This window comes from Acanthopagrus latus, chromosome 13, assembly GCF_904848185.1.
Source record: "Acanthopagrus latus isolate v.2019 chromosome 13, fAcaLat1.1, whole genome shotgun sequence".
Taxonomy (NCBI): domain Eukaryota; kingdom Metazoa; phylum Chordata; class Actinopteri; order Spariformes; family Sparidae; genus Acanthopagrus; species Acanthopagrus latus.
The window spans coordinates 15,805,514-15,818,346 of NC_051051.1; the positions used below are offsets into that span (position 1 = coordinate 15,805,514).

At 39.9% G+C, this 12,833-nt stretch overlaps 1 protein-coding gene across 3 annotated transcripts in view; it reads right to left on the reverse strand.

Moving 5' to 3' along the window:
• arhgap32b (Rho GTPase activating protein 32b) overlaps positions 1–12,833 on the reverse strand; it is a 115,417-nt gene that overhangs the window by 101,597 nt on the left and 987 nt on the right. The gene's annotated exons all lie outside the window — the stretch shown is intronic.

The window sequence follows — 12,833 nt, forward strand, 5'->3', positions numbered from 1 at the left end:
ATGCACCCAGTCTCTGCATTGCTGTTTCTGTGAAAGCTACAGATGCGGTTGTTGTAGTTACTGTCTCTGGCAACTTGTATTGGAAAAAGTCAACGCGATGGTCAGCCTTCCAGAACGAGATTTCAGTTAAATTTGCCCCAGAAAGCAGCATCCCTCTCCGTGAGTGAGAGTCAGGTCCACTGTTTACTGATGGAAATTATGTAATTATGTAATTTAGCTGCATCCATGTGATTATAAACAGCTGGTGGATACACGTTTAGATGGACACCAGGGGGGTCATGTTGAAAAAAACAAACAAAAAAAACACGCAAATCTCAACCCATTAAATCCCATCCTATCAAAATACATGAGGTTGGCCTAATAACTGTGGATACAACAGAAGTAAAACAAGTAATTTTAGAATTACACCAGGTCCAGATGGACTTTCTAGTTAGTTCTATCAAATATGTATAGATAAGATCACAGACATGCTCAAGTCAGTATCTAATACTGGACTCTAGACAGGTAAACCTTCACAGCTCTTTTTATCTTGGGGTTATGTCAATCATTTTAAGGAAGGAGACAGGGAAAGCATTGAAAAAACATTTGAAAAAGAGCACTCATGTGCAATTAAAGGAAGGTTGATGTGGGATACTTGCTGAGAGGTATCATTACTAATTCTACATGAGTAAGTGCTTCTTTGTAAGTCTAGACAGAAAGAAAGCCTTTGATGTTATATCTCAGGAATATCTGTGAGAGGTATTAAAAGTGTATGGTTTTGAACAATATTTTATTGATGTATTAAGTTGTTATAGGCTCAGTCAACAGTGCCAAGCCAAAGAAGCCTGGACATCAGACAAATGCACACTTTGGGAATTGATAACACTGTTGACATGCTGCGTGTTAAAAAATGTTTGTTTGTGTGCATTGGGAATAAACTCTGCATTTACACCTGGGTCATTTGACTCTGCAGTAGACCTGGGGTTTTTTTTAACCTCGGCTTGGCTTTCTCTCAACTTAAGACCCGGGTGAACACGTTAAATTCTGCCGTGTGAAATGATGGCATTTTAGAGAAGGAATTTGGGATGGATATTTCATTACTGGACATACTGTTGGAGGCAGAGACAGCCCCTCAAAACCCAGCCTTCAGCAATTCTGGTGGTATCTCATCAATCCCTGGGGCTTTGCCACTGTGGAGTTGTTTGACTACCGCAGTGACTTCACCCAGGGATATCGGTGATGATCGTCATCCTCCAGCTCTGTCTCCGCTACAGAGGGTGGCTGAGTGGGATTCAGGAGGTCATTAAATACAATAAAATAAAATAACTTAATCCCCATTGTGCAGATGTTACTTTCACAATGGGTCTCTTGTTGTTTACTCTTCTGTTACAGCTGTTTCTGGCAGATTTGTGACGTGAAACATGACATCAGTGATGTATACAAAATGCTTCGGAAAATTGCAGACGGGCTGCTGTGCCTGTGTGAACTGGGAATGAGGTCAAGGTCAATAGGGGATTTTTAGTGGGTAGACCCGAGTTTAAAAGAAACCTATGTAGACCCTCTAATTTTGGTGGAAAAGCGGTCTTACTTTTTCATGCATCTAGTTTTTTGTTTTTTTTCCATTGTAAAAGCTCCATGAAGTATTATTTGAGTAAGCAAGAAGCTGTCACGTTGCCAATGTTGATTTGCTAACACAAGCTGACCTTGATAAGCTAATGGAATATTGGTGCTATGCTGCTGTTTGTGGCCAAAAATCAACCCATACAAAAGAATATGTAACATCCTCTTTTTTGTTATCATTCAGAAGTGTGTTCAGGGTCAACAACATGGCTTTTACTGGAGTTATGCACAAAATAGATAATGGCTCAAAGTCTTGTTAAGTCTATAAAAGTTATTCCAGTTTGACCGTCTTTCTTAAGTGGACACAACAGCACTGCTCGCAGCTGGTGACGTGATGAAGCATTTGTTCCTGTTTTGTATTAAAGCAAACAAACTGGGATGTTGGAAAATAGTAGAAAGCTACCCCTTCTGAAGCTAACAACACAATACCTTTGGAATGCCCATATCATTGATCACCGGGAATTCACTCCAAAACAGTGAACACAATTTTTCTCCTTTTTTGTAGCACAGATTTCTGGCAGATTTGTGACGTGAAACATGGCATCAGTGATGTATACAAAATGCTTCGGAAAATTACAGACGGGCTGCTGTGCCTGTGTGAACTGGGAATGAGGTCAAGGTCAATAGGGGATTTTTAGTGGGTAGACCCGAGTTTAAAAGAAACCTATGTAGACCTATGTTGTGGAGTAAGTATCAATCACATTTCCCCCGCCTGTTGTCCTTAAATTGTACTGGCCTAGTATCAAACTTCCTTAGCAACTAAAACTTTTTTTTAACCAAGCCTTGCAGGTATCACAGAAATTGAGCAGAAGAGCAAAGCTTTTCTTTTTGGAGCTGAGTATATAAAATACCAAGGCCAAGCCCATTTAGGGATGCTTGGAATCCAAAACTGTTTCTCTGTTCGGCATAGTAGCTGAATCAGTACAATAATCAGCAGCCAAGAAAAGGACGATGAGGATATTTACTACCCTCTGGGGTATAAATCAGCAGTCTGGAAATATTTTGGACTTTGGAGAAAAGATGGGTCAACTGACAAACATGACATCTCACTCCGCAGTGTGCTAACTTGTTGCCCTCGCTCTGGCGGTCTGATCTGCTTCGACAATGTTATGCTGAATAAAAGTGCATGCAGGCTGAAATTCCATCATGGTGTTGTTGGTAGATGCAGTCACCTAATCAAATGATGAGTAAGAAAAAGTAGAAATACTACATGCAGTTTAATAAGCTACAAGTAGAGGAAAAGACAGCTTGCCAGTAGAAAAGCCATTGGCACAATGGTGACTAACAAAAGCAATTTTTATGTGTTGTTTTTTTCTTTATGAACAAAAAATACGTGGCAGATAATTCCTCTGTAACATAACTGTAACTGTATAATCTCATATCCATCACAGCATCTGAATGAAATTGAATCAAAATCACACTGTGGCATTCTTTGCAACGATTTTGGATATCACTGGATAAATATGTTAGGAAGTGAAGAAGCATACAAAAACATAAGATTTCAATTTAACCGGTCTCAGCATGCACAGGTAAATCAGACTATTACACAGTGTCCTGAAAAAAGTGGAAATTGATTGTCTGTCGTACAGTTGATGCCTTATGGTCCTTTCAATAGGAAAGAGACACAAAGAATGGGAGAAAGGCACAATGTGCTTCACTGACCAGACAGTTTAATGCTGCCTGCCAGATGATAAGGTTGTGAATAGCTCAGACGGCTGCCAACAACTGTCCTGCTCTGTTGTTACAATTAAATCAACTGCTGTTTAACCACAACTGCGCACTCTATAAACATTATTCACATGGCATTTCAGACATGAACTCAAGCAGAGAAAAATCACTGTCTGGGGCTCAAGAAGTTCCAAACACTAAACATATTATAACTGCACATTATTCAATGTACCTTGAATGGCAAGCCTTTTCATGGGTATAAAAATAAATAAATGATGATGTGAGCCTACACAAAGGGATAGTGAAGGCCTTATTATTCTTCACATGTACAAAGGCCATGCTTAAAGGCGGGGCAAAAGACCTACCATCATCTAGAGAGGCAAGAGGAGCTGTACAAATAGGGAAGACAATGCACACTGTTTGACAGTATCCTGCTGAATTGTGATGGTTCCACCCACTGTGAAGCATCTAATCTGTCGAAAATATTGCAGACAATTTTTTTCCAATTGTCTTGGCAATATTGAATTTATTCCTTCGCTTGAGACGTCTGTAAATACAATTTTCATGTTCATGTTTATTGAGCCAATATAAGATAATGTTGTGACGTTAGTGTTAGCTGTTAAAGGTGCATTATATAGTTTTGGGGGAGAAATTTTAATCAGACCTTAAAGGTCAACAGCATTCTGTACCGTTTTACTTCATATTTGGCGGAACCTGCTACATTCCTAAGTTCATACAATGTTCTGGGGACCTTATTCTCCTCTGAGAACAACTCATTTCTTCTGGTATTAAAACAATGTATAGGCACTGTAACGGCAATAGAAAAGGAGCTCAAAATGTAATATTTTAGATGGGAAGATATAGCACAGGTAACAGGTCTACTACACAGATGACATTAGGCCGACAGAGGGAAAATCACTGGTGTGAATGACAAAATGAATGATGGCTGAACTCCACGTAGCTGCTTCAGTTTCAGGGTCCCAGGATCGTATATACTGGCTCAGTCACAAGGTCAAGGCTTTCCCTTCAAGCGCGATGTTTGAATACAATTTGTTAGGAAGAAATACAAAATGAAGGTCTGGATACGACAAACTGCCTACCAATGGAGGTCCGTTTCGCTGTTTTTCTGTGTCTGTTGTGAACTTAATAAAAAAAAAAAATTTAAAAAAGAGATCTTTTTTTATCTGGCTCTACTTAGTCACTGGCTCACTGGAGTTTTATCTAATGTCAACTCAGTAATTATCATTGGAAAAAAAAAAAAAAAAACGACTGAGAAGAAAGGAAAGATCACTTGGTATTGACAGGCATTCTGTTGTGACACGATAGGTGAATTTGACCTTAATGCACCCAGACAACATGACACCCATCAACCTAATTAGCGGAATGGGAGAGGGGGAAGAGCGAGGTGTTGGAAAGTGGGTGTCCAATGAACGGTCTCAGTGAACGCACAATTGTGACCCAATACACAACTCCTTTAGGGGAGGTTTGGCCTCACTGGGTCCTTGGTGTCTGGAGCCCCAGGGCTTTAGAGTGTTGTGGCGCTCAGGAGCTCATCCTGGAAAAAGAAAAATCAGGCTACAGATGAACAAAACCAGAGGAGCTTAATGCAGACGCACTACATGACAAGGGCACAGGGAGGAAAGTAATGACATCAAACTACTTCATGTGCAATGAAAAATGTCTACAGAATCTCCTTAATGAAGTGGGACTAGGTCTCATTCATATAAAGCATCACTTCAACTTTGGATTTGAAGAAGAGGGGCTTGTCACCTCACTCCAATGCAGAACAAATCTCTCTCACACATGACATGTGACCACTCTGGCCCATAAAGGAATATACCAAACACATAGGGTTTAAAGTTTAACCCAGGAGTCCAGGATTTCCCTCCTCCCCTACCTTTATCTTAGTCACTGAGAATATCCCCAGAATAGGTGTGGTCACCTCAGAGGTTCAACCACAGGCCAATGTGATGCAGTTGTTCTGTAGGTTTTATGCAAGAAGACAAAACATAAACATCTTCATTAAGTGAGTGTTTTCATTAAACTAAAAGATCAGTTTTAATCTTTTAACTACACAAATGTGCCACTTCTGACACTGGTGTTCTAATAACTGGTACACGGAAATGACAGGTTATGATTCAAATGTTGGAATTTCTTTAGAAAATCCTTTTAGACAACACATTTATTATATTTTGCTTGTCTGCCTTCATCAGAAAGCTCTAGATAGATGGACAAAAAAGCCACTGAAGAGAGAGGGGAGGGCTGACAAGTGACAAAGGTCACTCACTGGACCTAAACCAAGGGCAGGACGGCTGCTCACATACACATTTTAACAAGTGTAATTATAGTTGACAGCAGTGAGGTCATCACCACATGAACTCTCAAGTGAAAACTCTGAAAGAAACTGAAGGGACATCTTTATCAAATAAAAGAATATGAAAGGGCAGATTTATCATAAAATTCATTTGGTCCCCAATTTCACAAATGAGAAAAGAAGATTTCTCACTTATTACAGTCAGTTTTGTCTAATGAAGTGACATCTGTTGTTTGCACATTTTAGTAGCTGTGGTTACATAGCCAGCAATATAACATTTAACTCAGTTAGTGCGTTAAAACTGTTTATCCAAACCCTTTAAAGAGATGGTAATTAAAATGTTAACTGTTCTACCATAGCTCTGTACAGATGCTTTACTGTTAGATGCAACCAAAGTATAGTTTTTTTTTAGTTGACTGCTATTCTTAAACAATATGATTTAAATACAATACATGAGAGCGAGGGATTTAAGGATGAGGACTAATTAATGGATGGGTTTAATACAGGTAATGTTCTCAGTTAAAGAGCATAGGGGTGATTGGATGTAAGCTTCCCCAAATCCAGCAGTAAGCTAGTTAGCTAGATAGGCTAAAGTTTGCAGCATACATTACAGCAGGTGAACACACTATTCAATTAATTTCTTACAGTCACAATTTTTGGGGTTTGGAGGGCAACTGAAATTGTTTTGATGCTCTTCACTCTTCATATACACAGTATCTTGCCTATGACAGACACATGTACAGCACTTCAGCATGTGGAGGAATCCAAAGATTTGCAGGCCTGCTGTGGCTTGTTACGACTGCTAAACTGTGATTAGGGAATCACTGTTTGAGGGAGAGCATATTATGAATGGTCAATTAGAAAAAAAATCGGAATATATACTTGAAGATAATAGTGTAGATGTGTTCTTCATAAGAATTAATTGTCAAATACATACAAGTGCTAAATGGTAGGCAACTGGACTGGACTGTTTGATTATTTCACCCGTAATCCAAGAAGCTTCTTCAGAACTGAACAAATACCTGGATGACTGAGAATCGTCACCAAAGTTGTCAAATACATTTTACATTTATACTTTATTTAACTCCTGGCCTGCCTTGTTGCTTTTAGACATATACATCTTCCCCCTAGCTCTGTTCTTTGTTGCAATGACCCAATTTCCCCTGAGAAGATCAATAAACTTCATGTTTTACCCTGTTCACAAAAAAATGAAAAAATTGCAGACAAGACTGAAAATTGAGGCAAAATGTATTTTTGCTGCAGCACAGTTTTGACTTCAACTCTCTCCTGTAACTCCAGGAAAAAGAGTTAAAGTGCTGACAGAAGACATAAGAGACAAATCTCTGAACTCTGTACCCATAGCTCTGACAGCTTGCAGTGCTTCCTGGATGCTTTCAGCACCTCGTCAGAACAAACTGTTGAATGTCGACACTTTTGGTGAGGTAGTAAACTAAACTTTCAGCTTCCCCAAACGCTTACAAGTAGTTTCACAAAACTTCTTGCCAACAAAGTCCTAAATGAGAACTCAATCCGATCTCATTATCCTCTGCTGGGCCATTGTGGGAATACCCTGGCAACTCACTAATCAGTGCCCATGTCAATGCCAGGATTGTTTACGGGGGAATGGAATCTCCTTTGGGAATGTCACGGCATCCTCAGAGGCCTGTGACTGTGCACTGAGCTTGGAGCGAGATGCTTTTTCACACTTGGAATGAGAGTCTGCGGCTCTGTGTATGTGTGGGACAAGGCCTGAGGATAGCAGCGTATGCATTATGCATAATTAATGAACATGCGGAGAGGAATCACAATGCATGCTCAGCCCTGCACAATGCGTCAGTATCTAAAGCTAGGGTTAGAGGTCATGTCTGGCTTTGTGCGTGGCCGCCGAGGACGAAGACAAACAAGGAGACCTTTGAGAGTGCAGAAGGTTTCATGCACATAACAACACAACAAAAGGAAGCGGTCGGTTGCATAACAGGAGGAAGGACAGTCAGTCTGAACACAGATTTAAGCTCTGTTTGACTTGTACACATACTGCTGATTTAATTATGATGCATTTATTTGGATACAACTTGACACTCTGCTTCATTTGCCTCTCTTGTTTTGACTAAAACACACTACTGATATGGTATGACCAAGCTCTGAAAATATATTAAACTGAGGTTTACCTTTTAAATGATCAAATCATAATCTTATGAGACTGCAAATTGAAGGTATTCTGTCATTCTCACAAACATCAAATTATTTAGCAACCTGAATGGTATGACTAATCCTTTAAATGATGCACAAGCAGCATCTCTGCTGCAAAACAAAGATGAAGATTGACTATTTAGTGGTAGGAACTCATGACACACCTGACGCACAAGCTGTAAACCCAGACGCAGGTAGGCACAGAAAACTAGCATCCATATTCACAGACAACCACAACAGAAAGACCATTAGCAATTCTGTTTATGTGAGCAAAGCCATTAGCTTATAACATGTATTACTACCCTACCACTATGCAAGTAAGTTCAGGTCATGTATTGTAGCAACTTATGTACCGCCTTACACAGCCTGGTTCTTTGCTGCTTTTTAAACAGGAATTTGGCCACCACCACGAAGGAATGTTTCTTGGTCTGGGATAGCTAGGGCTGTAGTGTCCTTGTCGACTGGTTGATTTATTGGTCGATATGTTCTGGCTCTACCAAAATTCTGATAGGTCAATTTTTGGCATGTTAATTACATGCTGCTATGACAGAGCGTAAACAGGCAGCGGGTCCTCTCCATCCCAATGCTGTGCATCCTGAATATGGCTTATTTGACTTCATCAGGAGGAAAGTACCAAGTGCTAATGGGGGTGTTTTCAGAGTACTCCTGTTTCACAGTAACCCTCTTCAGAACACCCCCCTTGTTTTCACTATTTTGGATTAGCCCAACCCAAAACAGACAAACAGATTGAAGAACGAACTAGAAAGCCTAGGTCCAGTGGTTTGTTAAATATTTATTCATCAGTCATTCCTATTCTACCATGTCAAAGACATCAACAGTGTGGCAGCATTTTATAAAAATAGAAAATGGAAAAAAAAGTCGAATGCAAAGTTTGCAAACAAGTTCGTATATCACAGCTCAACTACAAACAAGGCATATCACCTAAAAACGGTGAGCTGACTCTGCATTAGGTTGCACGTTCCGTTTTATGTATCTGAACATACCAGAATTGGCATATTTCAATGTTTTAGTCAACGGCAGCATCCCCTAGATCTCAGCCACGAAGCTGAGCTCCTGTGTTCAGTCTCGCTCTGTGCGAGGACACGTACAGGGAGAAATGATAGTCTGTCAATTATTATAACATGACGAAAATAACTGTCTACATATTCCTTAACAGTTCTTGTGCTGATATTACTAGTTGACATAGTATCGGAAATCATGGGCTATGATATTGCGCAGATGCACGTGATGCAAAACGCCGTCAGAGCTGGCAGACTCGAGTGTGTTTATTAATTAATTGTAATTAATTAATTTCAGTGCAAAATAATAGGGTCAAAAACGATTTCATCTAAAGCAAATAGACTACTAGTCTTTATATTTATTTCTAATTAATTAAGTGGAAGGCTATCAAGAGATCCCCGCCCCATTAGTCGATTTTTAGTCAAAATTTCATGGCTTCGGTCAGCACGGATTGGTCGATTACAGCCCTAAGGATAGCGCAGTGCACTCTGGTTGTTGCAGGTTTGCTATCTCTTAAGCAAAAAGTGAATTACCATAGGCCTTTCTCTCTGTATTCTCTGATCATACAGGACCAATTTCAAAAATGTGGGTGTCTTTCTACAGCATTATACAGCACAGTTTTAAGCAAGGGACTAAATACTTCTTTTAGTGTGTCTTCTTTACCACTGGAAGCTGAATCATTGTCTTTGGCCTTTTCAAGTCTACGTTTTAATGTTCCACTGATACAAAACCTTAGCCCAGACTCCAATGCAACAGCTTAACTTGTGTGACAAATGTGCTCCAGTCTCCAAGATTTGCATCACCGATAAGCAGCTACAGCTCCTTATGCCCTCTGTCTGTTAAGATATGGCTAATCCTGAAGTTACCACAGCAGTAAATCTGGAATCATTTCAGTCTTATCTTTTGCACCGCAGAGTGTGTTGTTATTTCAGCTGCAGCTGGCTGTCCAAACTTGTAACAGTGATATAGCTTTGCTCATTTGATTTCCTACCAGTTCCTTACTACGATAAAGGGTCTTGTTGGAAATCTCACAGACTAGCAGTGGCAACAAATTGAAGAATTCTTCATACTGCATATTCTGGTATCTCACTGTTTGATTATTAATTATACTGCCCCCTCCTCATACAGATCTGATTTAAAGCCAAACTCTGCAATGAGAGAGTGTATCATAATGCCAAATAAATAGGCATTTATACATGAGCCTGTGATCACTAAGAAGGCTGTTACATTAAGAGACTGTGTTTAAATGAACTGTTGAGATGAGGCCAAACAGGGAGTCCTTCTCATTGCTTCCATGACTGAGTAGAAGAGCTGCTTTTCTGGCAGCAATCTTCTGGTACAGTGGTCCTCTAAGAGTTGGAAGACATGGCAGTTTGAAAGTACCTTCATGCATTTTTCAAGTGGTTTGAATATAAATGTTACAGTGGTATATATCAGATGAAAAAAGGTAGTGCTTAGTCAGACAAAATCATTCACAATGAGTCATTTCATGAGTAATTTATGCTTAATAGCGTGTCTACTTTATTATCTAGCTGTAAAATTCCTCCTCAGCTAGAATAAAATGTAAGGACAATGAAAATGAATCATCTGGCTTTGATGCTCTGTTCTAAGAATAGAATATATATCACAATTGCAATTACAGCATCATTGTATGTGAATCATGGTCTTAATCTCCAAATAAAGGCCATTATTCTAAAACTGATTGGTCTCAGAACCCAAATTACATGTATTGTTGATTGAAAATCAAGCACAAAAGAAGTAAAGTTATGGATCCAATGACAAATGGCCTGAACCTTATCAGACAACACATACATTCATTCTGATCAGTGAACAACTTGCTCAAAAGGTCTCACCAGTGTAAAATCAGATTACATTAAAGGCACGAGAAATGATCTAATTTTAACCTGTGGCTGTATATTAGATAGGTGATCGGGTGATCTGACGATCTTAAGTTGTTACTAAGGTTGGGCTGATGGACAATGTCATTGTCCATCAACAATGGCTGTCACAAAACAGCCATCCACTAATGAACCCTGTACCATCATAACATTGTGATTCAAAAAAGGTCCCCCACCGGACAGTGCAAAAACTAGCATGTCCAGTCAGAGTCCCTGCACGGCCAGGCTCACACTGCAGGTGTTTCGGGCGGATTTAATCCAAGTTCTCCCCTCCTGACAATCAGAGGAGAAATCCGGTCTCAGAGCTTAGTCCGTACGGAAGTTCAACACAGATTATCTGGTAATGTGAGGGAAGTAAGGATCCAGTTGTAAACCTCTCCCACAGACTCATCAAGGCCACTTTAATCATATCAAACATGTTTGATATCTGGGATTTAATGTCTAGATGATTATGTCAGTAATTTCCAAGCAGGAACACAGAAGCCACTGAGAGAGACATCTGATAGTGCTGCCAATCAGTGGTAAGTTAGTGGTAAGTTAGTCCTTGAGACTAACGTTAGCCAGCATACACTTTTAACAGATATTGAAACTGAAAAATCTGGCCTCAAGTTCTTGCTGCAGAATAGACGACCCATGTTGTCAATCTTGTTCTGTGTGAATGTTCGAGATTAGACAGAAGTGCATCTGTTATGATTGTCTTTAAGCGTGATGCATCCCAATTTCAAAATCAGTTAGGTCACGATGGTGTGTCATGATGACATAAAGGTTACAAAAGGGTGCCCACCCTTTTTTTTGTTGAGAAAAATTGAGAAAAAGATCACAATTCAGATTGTGGATCGTGATTACAATTAAACATATCTTGATATTATCAGCAGATTGTCCACCACTGCTGTATATTTTAGATATAAAAGAAGGCTTTTGTAACAAAGTTTACAGTCTAATGCTGGTGTTTTTTGAATAAAGGATGTGAGAGAGACAAACAGGTCTATTCTGTCATAGAAAAAAAGATAACAAACTCTAGAGGGCTGGACATTAAAGTAGCATTAAGTGCCAACATGCTAGGAACACTAGCCCAGTTGTGGAAATGCATTTAAGACGTTAGTGTTCGTTTTCACTGCTACACACACGCACACACACAAACCACACGCACAAACGCATAGAAAAAAGCCTACTGGTGCAGGTATGTTCCTGCCTGCAGCAGTTAAGAAACACTCTGCACTGAACCGTGACCCCTCAACTGCAAAATACATAATGAACCATGGCTTGTAAACCGTTCCACCCCAGTCATGGTGGTGGCACAAATGTGAGGCGTGTTGCTAGAACTAATTAGCCATGCTGACCGTAACATGTTGCACAAGGGAGGTGACTGGAAAACACTTTGTCTTCTCCCCCGAAAACAATGCCTCTGAGCAAGGCACATACTACCCAAATGTTCCACTGAAGATGATTTTCAAAGGTATAGCAGTGCTTCAGCTGTACAGGGCAGCATGGACATGAATGATGTGCGTATCCCTCCATGTTTGCTGTTCCTTACCCTAGTTAAGTAAAGGATTAACGGCCTCCATGCATATCTGATTAAATCGTAACCAAATACAGGGAGTGAAGCATCAGAGGATCACTGGAACTGTGGATCAAATAACATGTGGCGGAGTGGGACCCCCGTGGATCAGATTTAATTTTGGATTCAACATTTCATATCAAAATCACATTTAAAAAAGAATGCCAAATAGGGTTAATACATACATAAATACAAGAGAGAATAAATACATCAAGTCTTCTCTGACAGAAGCAGTAGGCATACTACAGTATCCAGCAAAACAAGAGTCACCATGACAGCATAGTTGTTAATGTTGGGATATTTCAAAACGCTAACAACCTCACAACACTCAGCAAATTAATGGTTTGCAGGCATCATACCTTGATCATACCAGCTCATCATACCTCACAGGCGGACATCTAGAGTGCGGAGAACCTTTTAACCAAACGCCCTTAGAAATCTAGCAGTCTGATGTTTTCTTCGATGGACGTTCTACAAGAAAACAAATTACACCCTCTCCCAATAAATGCGGCCTCATCTCATCCACCAAAGTTTATCCATATAAAACTTTCAGTGTCAGTCCACGGGGCTTGCCATCGGGTTTGGG